The sequence below is a fragment of the Cynara cardunculus genome (assembly GCF_001531365.2).
Source record: "Cynara cardunculus var. scolymus isolate 2C chromosome LG 15, CcrdV1, whole genome shotgun sequence".
Taxonomy (NCBI): Eukaryota; Viridiplantae; Streptophyta; class Magnoliopsida; order Asterales; family Asteraceae; genus Cynara; species Cynara cardunculus.
The window spans coordinates 11,734,092-11,742,263 of NC_037542.1; positions in this window are offsets into that span (position 1 = coordinate 11,734,092).

An 8,172-nucleotide genomic window follows, 5' to 3' on the forward strand; every position below is an offset into this window, starting at 1 on the left:
AGGGTTTGGTTCTCTGCCGATGAAGATTCGGAAAGATAGAGGGTAGGGTCTGGTTCCCTCATCCCTGCCGATGAAGATTTGAGATATTTTGGTTTCTTTTTTTTTTTTTTTTACTGTAACAAAATAACCATATTTTAGAGGTTTTGCCAAACTAACCATCCAAATCGTCCCTCAAGGGTGATCCACCCCCGGGGGCGAGCCACGTCATCCTATCGTCCCCGGGGGGCGATCCGGCCCCAAGTATATTTATTTTTATTTTTTTAATACCAATTTCACTATAAATACTAACCTCCTACTTTACAATTTTTCACACCTCTTCTTTCATTTCTCTTCTCATATATTCTACTCTTACAACCCTTAACTCTTCAACACAATAAACCATCACAACCTTTAACCCATTAAACACAGTCAACCATCACAAAACATAAAATCACGTCAAAATCAAGATGTTTGTGTGTATCTTTGAAGTGCCAGTTTATTCCAAGATATAAATGGTATTGTAAAGTACCTTCTGATAACCTTCCCCACATGTGCAATACGTTTGTCTTCGCCAATAACGTATTTTGGGGTCGTCAAACGTGTGACGAAAAATTTAAGTTTGCGTCTCCATAATTAGCATGGTTTATTTTTGCGTCTCTATAATCAAATATAATGTTTGATTTTTTTCTCCAAAAATCAGCTAAAAATAATTTTTTTCTAACCACAATTATCATTGTCTTATTTTATAACGAAAAACCATGAAATTTTAAATTAAATACGTTAAAAAACACAGTTTATGTATTGTTTCATTTTTGTTAAAAACACCCCTTAATTGTCAAATTAAAAACACAAAATGACGAAATAGAGGTCAAATTTCGTAAATCAGATATTATATCTGATTTACGAAACCCAAATCTGATAAAAATAATTTTTGTGTCTCCATAATTATCATGGTTTATTTTTAAACATTTACCCATGAAATTTGGTTAAAAAAGTTAAAAAATACAATTTAAACGGCGTATCAGTTTTATTAAAAATACCGTTAAAAAAAATGAAAAAACAACCAATTCTAGGCTAGATCGCCCCCAAGGGGAGGGATGCTGACGTGGCTCGCCCTTGGGGGGCGATCGGGGTGACATGGCAATTTTTTTCTTTATGAATATACGGATCGTTCCCGGGGGTGATCCATGTGGTTATTTTCGCAATGTCTCTAGAAAGTTGTTATTTTGTTATAGTGGGTTGTATAAAATGGTTATTTTGGTAATTTTCTCTTTTTTAAATGATTTTTGGTTTTGGTTTTGGTTTTGGTTTTTCTTTTTCCTTTTTCTCTGTTTCTGATTGATGGGTAAAACCTAGAGACTAAGGGGATCTTACTCAAATGTTTACCCGGTAAACGTTTACCTGTAAGAGTCAACACCGATCGGGTAAGATTCTATATCCTTCTCATTGCTCTTACTTGGTAAGATTCGTGGCCCTTGTCATGTTCATTCGATATGAAAATTTATTCGGTAAGCACTTTCCAAGCAAGCGTTTAGTAAACGGTCCCTAAATTACATGTTTGGTCCATTGGTTCTTATTAAATGTTTGTTCCGTGTGATTAAAATAACCAAAATGTCCTCTTGGTTAATCTGCTTAACAGAAAAAAAATCTAAGGGAGCTAAATTTAGGGACCCAACATTTTATAAAATGCAAACCATAGGAATGCAATTGGTTGATATTTTAAAATAGGGATTCAAACCGTTAAAACACTTAAACCACAAGGACAAAAAATGTAATTTACTCGAGAATATAGTCAGCACAACCTTTGAGAGTGGAAGAAAACAACTCTAATCTTTGTGTAGTTAGAATTTTGTTTCATCTTCCTGAGGCTAATTCTTCTTGTTGTCATAGTTTTATATTGAAATGGTGTTGCTGTATCTCTTCAATCAATTATGTTTAGAGTGAGCATGATAAAGACCAAGAATCTTATTTGGGTAAATGAGGGAGAATACTTTTACCCAGTAAATGCTTACCAACAATCCATTTTGATGGCTGGAAATGTTACCCCATAAAGCAAGTAAGATGGATGACTTTTACTTATAAGTGTTTAATAAACGACCCTTAGTTTTTCATATGGAACCATAAAAGAATCGAAAATGCTATTGACTGTATTAAATGTAGGGTGTTGTCATGTTGCTTATTAGTACCTCCGATAAGAGTAGTGGGTGTTAATGAGTTAGAGTTAGCAGGTTGTTTGTGCTCGTCTTAAGATAATCGAAATAATTTTCAAAATACTCATTTTTTTCAATGTTCAAGTTTAGTGCTTAATTTTAAAAGACCCACTATATATAATATATGACTTAAAAGTCATAATTTATAAGTTAGTTTATGGGTTTGAACTCGAGAGTGATTAACCCGTTTTATAGTTTTCTTGGTTTATAAGCTCATTTAGATTTTGAGTGTATGATTTATAAACATATTTGACTTGGAATGGAGCAAGTTCATATGAATTGGCTTGACTCGAAAACTTTAGTCGAGTTTTCGAACAAGCAATCAAAGGTTAAACGGAATTCGACTCTCATTAATTTAAACGAACTTTATTGTGTTCGAGATCAACTCAAACTCGAGTAACTAGTTAAATGCTCGGACCATTAATCCCCTAGAATTTTACTCACTCCGTCCCAAAATAAATGTCCACGTTTCTATTTATAATTGTCCCAAAACAAGTGTCCAATTTCATAAGTAACAAAAATCTCAAATTTACGTTAATTAATGCATAAATACTTAAGCGTTGTGAATAGAAATAAATCGAAAAAGAGTAAAGATGTCATTTGGTTAACCAAAAAGTGTAATAATTATACATGTCAAAAACCGTGTTATTTCGAGTGTACACATTTATTGCCTCATTTAGCGCTACAACTTCATGCATTAAAACTTGTATGCTATCCATCAAGTGTAATACTTCTTCCGGGAACCTCAAAAAACGTCATTGTTTGTCAAAACAAGACGAGTGCATTTTCAAAAGCACGACTCGTTATTTTCACAAGCGTGAAAAGTTTGGGCCGACGGGGAAATAAGCCACGAGGATTGATGCGCTTTCTCTACCCTTGCTCGTCGCTTCTTGCTCTTTTTCGACTTTTTGACCTTTCCACGATGCCACAAATTCTTCATTTCCAACCTTGGTCGAACCCAAGAAACAACTAAGGAAACCGAAGACGATGCCCATCTTGATCATAGAAATTTACAAATGCTTTTTTTTGTTATTGATGAATGGATACCCATAATTTTGTCATATTTATACAGAAAAAACACGGTCACATTCTCGGAAATTTCGCAACAACTTCTCGAAATTGGTCCCATTTGGGAGTGAAGTAGTCAAAATTTTGAAAAGCAATTGGTGACGTGTTTCCAAGGAAAACTATTTCTCTATATTCAATTTTAAACTTTTATACACAAATATTTTTATCTTTTATTAAAATTGATTTTTTTAATATATATTCATAGTATTTGTCGTTTATTTTGTTTAGAAAAATGAAACACGTGAAATTGACGAATAAATCAATAGTTAGGGTTGTTGAAATTGCTATAATGATTACGACTTAGAAATGACTTTAATATCGATGGGACCGGGACTGGTTTGAAAGGCGACTATTCCATCGTGGGACCGACTTCGGCTTGACGCCGGACCGGTTTTTGGCCATGTCTACTTCCAATGATAGGAGTGGAGGTTAACCTATGCTTGTGTTGGGTGTTGAGAGGTTAATGTCGTTTCCTTGTCTGCCTCGTCAATGAAAACGGTGAAAATAGAATGGACCACACATTCTATGTACAAATGACAATGATTTAAATGAGCAACCGTCTTAAAACAAATGCAAAAAGAAAATCTTAAATAAGCAAATGAACCCAATTTTAAGGCGGCTTAACCATTATACAATTGCCTAAAACTATTTTTTACAATGTATTTAATATGTTATTTTTAACAAATAATGATTTGTGCTCAATACCATCATTTGTTTTCCTAAAAAATGGAAACTTGTTTAGGTTTTTCGTTTATAGACTCCGCTTCCTTTCTCAAACCATGTACATCGATMAAGCCACTCTCTTCGAAACAAATAAATGACTCGATACCACATCTTAGCTCAAGATATTATTTACCCTCCAAACAATACAAAATACGAAACCTAAAACTTTTTAAATCGTATCTAAAAACCTTAAACTCTTCCAAATCAATCGTACCCTTTCCCCTCTCAAATCGAACTTCTCCCTCTTAACATTCAGATTTGCATTTGAAGATTGATGAGTAATTAGAAATGGGTGCGTGGTGGAAAAAGAATCTGAAAGTAGCAAAAGGAGAACTTGAAAAAAGATACGTTTAAAAGTTGATCGATTTATCGTACCTTCCGAACTTCTTCTTCAATTTATTGTTTACTTTTTTAAAATAGTTTGCAAACATCTTTTAAAAAATTATACGTTGATAAAATTGTAGGATGTGATTTATATAATTTACTTTTACTTTGATGATAAAATTATCTAATTATTTAATTGATTTATAAATATTATGTCATTTAACATCTTTTTTTTAAGTATATTATATTTATATACGTCAAATACAACAAATAAACTCACATACCTTTCTCACCTATGGTGATGTTTGAACTCCTGACCTCCTAGAAAGCCAAGAGCTACGATACCGCTAGACCAAAGACCCTTTGGTGTCATTCAACATCTTTCACCATCATACATTTGTTGAAAATATTATAAGTGATTATTTAACTATTTACAAATCATAATTAAGAATCAATATATGTTACAATATGTATTACCTTATAAATTATACTCTATTATATATTTTTCACTAAGCTTATGTATAATGAATTTATTCTCTATATTAATTCAATGACTATGATACATAAATTAACAATAATTAAAATTCAACTTAACTGAATCAATAAAGTACTTTTTACATTAATAAATATCAATTTATCGATTAATAACCTTTGTACAATAATAAATTATCATCGTTTTCAGCAATGAAAAAAAGAGATTATGCCGTATATGTGAAAAACAAATTGAAAGAATCTTCAAAAACATGATCTGTTATGCCTATAAGCGCGAAAAGTTTGAGCCAATAGGGAAGTAAGCCAACGGAATCGGTGCCTTTTTCCCACTCTTTCTCTTTGCTTCATGCTCACCATCGATGTGAGCTTTTCTTGATGCACCAACCTCTTGGTTTCCTTCGTCAACCACCTTGTTTGAAGCCGAGAAACAACTAAAGAAATTCAATATAAAAGCCATCTTAATCGAACAAAATAAAAAATATGAAATTTGTTGGTAAACTTTAATGATTTTGGACTCTTAAACGAAAAAGGTTTTCTATAATGTCAATGAGCTGATACTCGTATCTTTTTGCATATTTATACACAAAAATTCAGTTAATTTCTTGGAAGTTTCTCAAAAGTTTCTTGGCTTGATTGGTCAAATGAGATGTATGTTTTGACTGCAAATTGTTTGATTTCTTTAAGAAGGTTCTTGTGCACAATATCAACTTGTATTCAAATATTGATGTTTATTAAACAACATATGTTTTTTTTTAGTTTCTGCAAGTTATTCTGATTTTCTTTTTATTTTTAAATATACATTTTATATCTTATAAATTTATAACAAACATATACTTTTAGCTTATAACACCTGTTGAATATTTTGAATTTCTGATTCTATTGTTGATATTTTTTTTAAAATAAAAGATATTTTATATAAGTGAATTACATAGGTGGGTCTACTCAAGTTTTAGATTTTATCCTTAAAGTAACTATTTATATCGATGGTCTCTAACTTTTTTATTTCATAATACTCAAAACTTTCTAGAGTTAACATCATCAATTAACAATCGTTAAGAGAGAAAAATATGTCTTTGGACAAACTACAAGGACTAAAAATGTAATACACTATGAAATTAATTGTGACTCAAATATTTTTTTTTAATTCTTTATCAAAAATGTTTCAAGTAGGATTGATGTGAGACAATTATATATTAAAATTTGCTCGTTATGATAAATAGTTTTTTGTTATGAAAAAGATAATCAAGTTTAAAAGTTAAACTATTGTGAGCATTATTAAATTGAAATATCAAATAAGTAACTTATTAAATTGACATAATAATTGAAATATTTTTTTGTGAACTATACTTAAAATAATTTTAATAAATAATTTTTTGAGAGGGGTTTTCCTCAATTCTTCAAATCACGCAAAGCCTATGTGATASTTGTACAAAACAAGACGCTAAATTTACTTGAAAACACACCAAAAGCTAATCGGATTTGGAGTAACGTTCTCACCTTAACAGGTCAAGTGTTTAGATGTGCATATCTTCCGAGCTTGGTGATTAAAAAGTGCTATAATTATCATAAATATGTGATTAGTAGTTAAATGACTATATTAAACATTGTATCAAGTTAAAACATCGCATTTTTTTGTTACGATAACACACAACTAAAAAAATTCGAAATATGAAACTCAAAACTTTATTGAAGTCAAAAAGTCATCTTGATGTTAAGATTGTACTTTGAGCTTTGGTAGATTTACTATTTGCACAAGTAGCTTACTATATACAAACCATGTTGTCCATAACAATTAATCAATAGACGTACAACATTAATCAATTTGCCTCATTGATCACTAGAATTCCATACATTACAAACTTGCACCCCATCCATCAAGTGTGGTACTTATTTTAAACGTCACAACATCATATTGAGAGCCACTATTTGTCAAAAACAAGATCATGAATACGGTTGGATCTTCAAAAACAAAACGATTCATTATTTTCACAAGCGTGAAAAATTCGAGCCGACGGAGAAGTAAGCCACGGGGATTGCTGCGCTTTTTCTACTCTTGCTCTTTGCTTCTTTGTCACTATCTATGTTTTGAGCTTTCCTCGATTCCCCAAATTCTTCGTTTCCCACCTTGGTTGAACCCAACAAACAACTAACAAAACTGAACATAATCCCTATTTTAATCGTAAAAATTACAAACGAAAGAACTCTGAATCTTTTAGAATTTTTGACTCTAACACAAAAGATTTTTTAATTGTGTTGTTTTGTTATTATAATTTTGCCATATTTATACGGGAAAAAACATGATCTATTCTTGGAAATTTCCGGATTTTCTTCACGTGGGGAGAAGGGTACTGAAATCGGTCGTATTTTTAGAGACTGACTAGTCAAACATTTGAAAAGTTATTTGTACACGTGTTTCCAAGCCTTGGCGGCCAAGAAATAATTTGTCTCTATTCAATTAAATATCTTCTTGTTTTCTTTCTTAACTAAATTAAATCCTATTATAATTTTTTTATGGTTTACTAAAATTGATTTTTTTAATATTCACAATGCGTGTCGTATATTTTGTTTTAATTTATTGTTATAAAAAAATGAAGCACGTAAAATCGACAAGACGAGCCTCAATATCTAATGCTAAAAGAAGGCTTAGTCATAAAGTTGGATAAATTGCATGAGTCCAAAATCGTATGTCGTCCAATGACCATAGTATAGGTTAACTTTTGCTTTGAGTTTGATATAGATCGACGGTTTTTGTCGATATACATTCTTTCGCTTATGTCCTCATGCACTTTTTCATGTTGCCGTTCGATGCACAACTAATAACAAATTAAATGAACCATTGCTTGCAAAAAATTAAAATAAGCAAACAGGTCAGTCCTTGACTACTAAAGTGCTACTAAGGTCTAAGGTTGTCAAGGCCAACTTAACTCTACTAAGGGATTGTTTGTTTACATTTTAATAGTTCTATTAAGAAGCAACTTCTGAACCGTTAAGAGGTTAATCTTGTTTAGCAAAAGAAAAAATATGTTTCTTAATGGTTCTAAAATCCTCTGAATGATTTTGTATCATGAATCTTCCTTAACTATTAAGAACCCTAATTTCATTGTACACAATTACCAAACAATTATATTTCATTTTACACTATATCATGAGAGCCTCTTAATCATTCTGACCACCTAATCATTCTGCACCAAACCATTCAGCAATTACCAAATAGTCCTAAGACAATTGGCTAAGGCTTATGTAGACAATTTTCTACCATATATTTAGTATACTATTTTATTATTTGTCTTTTTACAAAAAAAAGTCAACCTCTAAGATAACTGGTCTATATATTTTTCTCTTATCAACTTTAGTTTCTTTTTCATGTCCTGTAAAT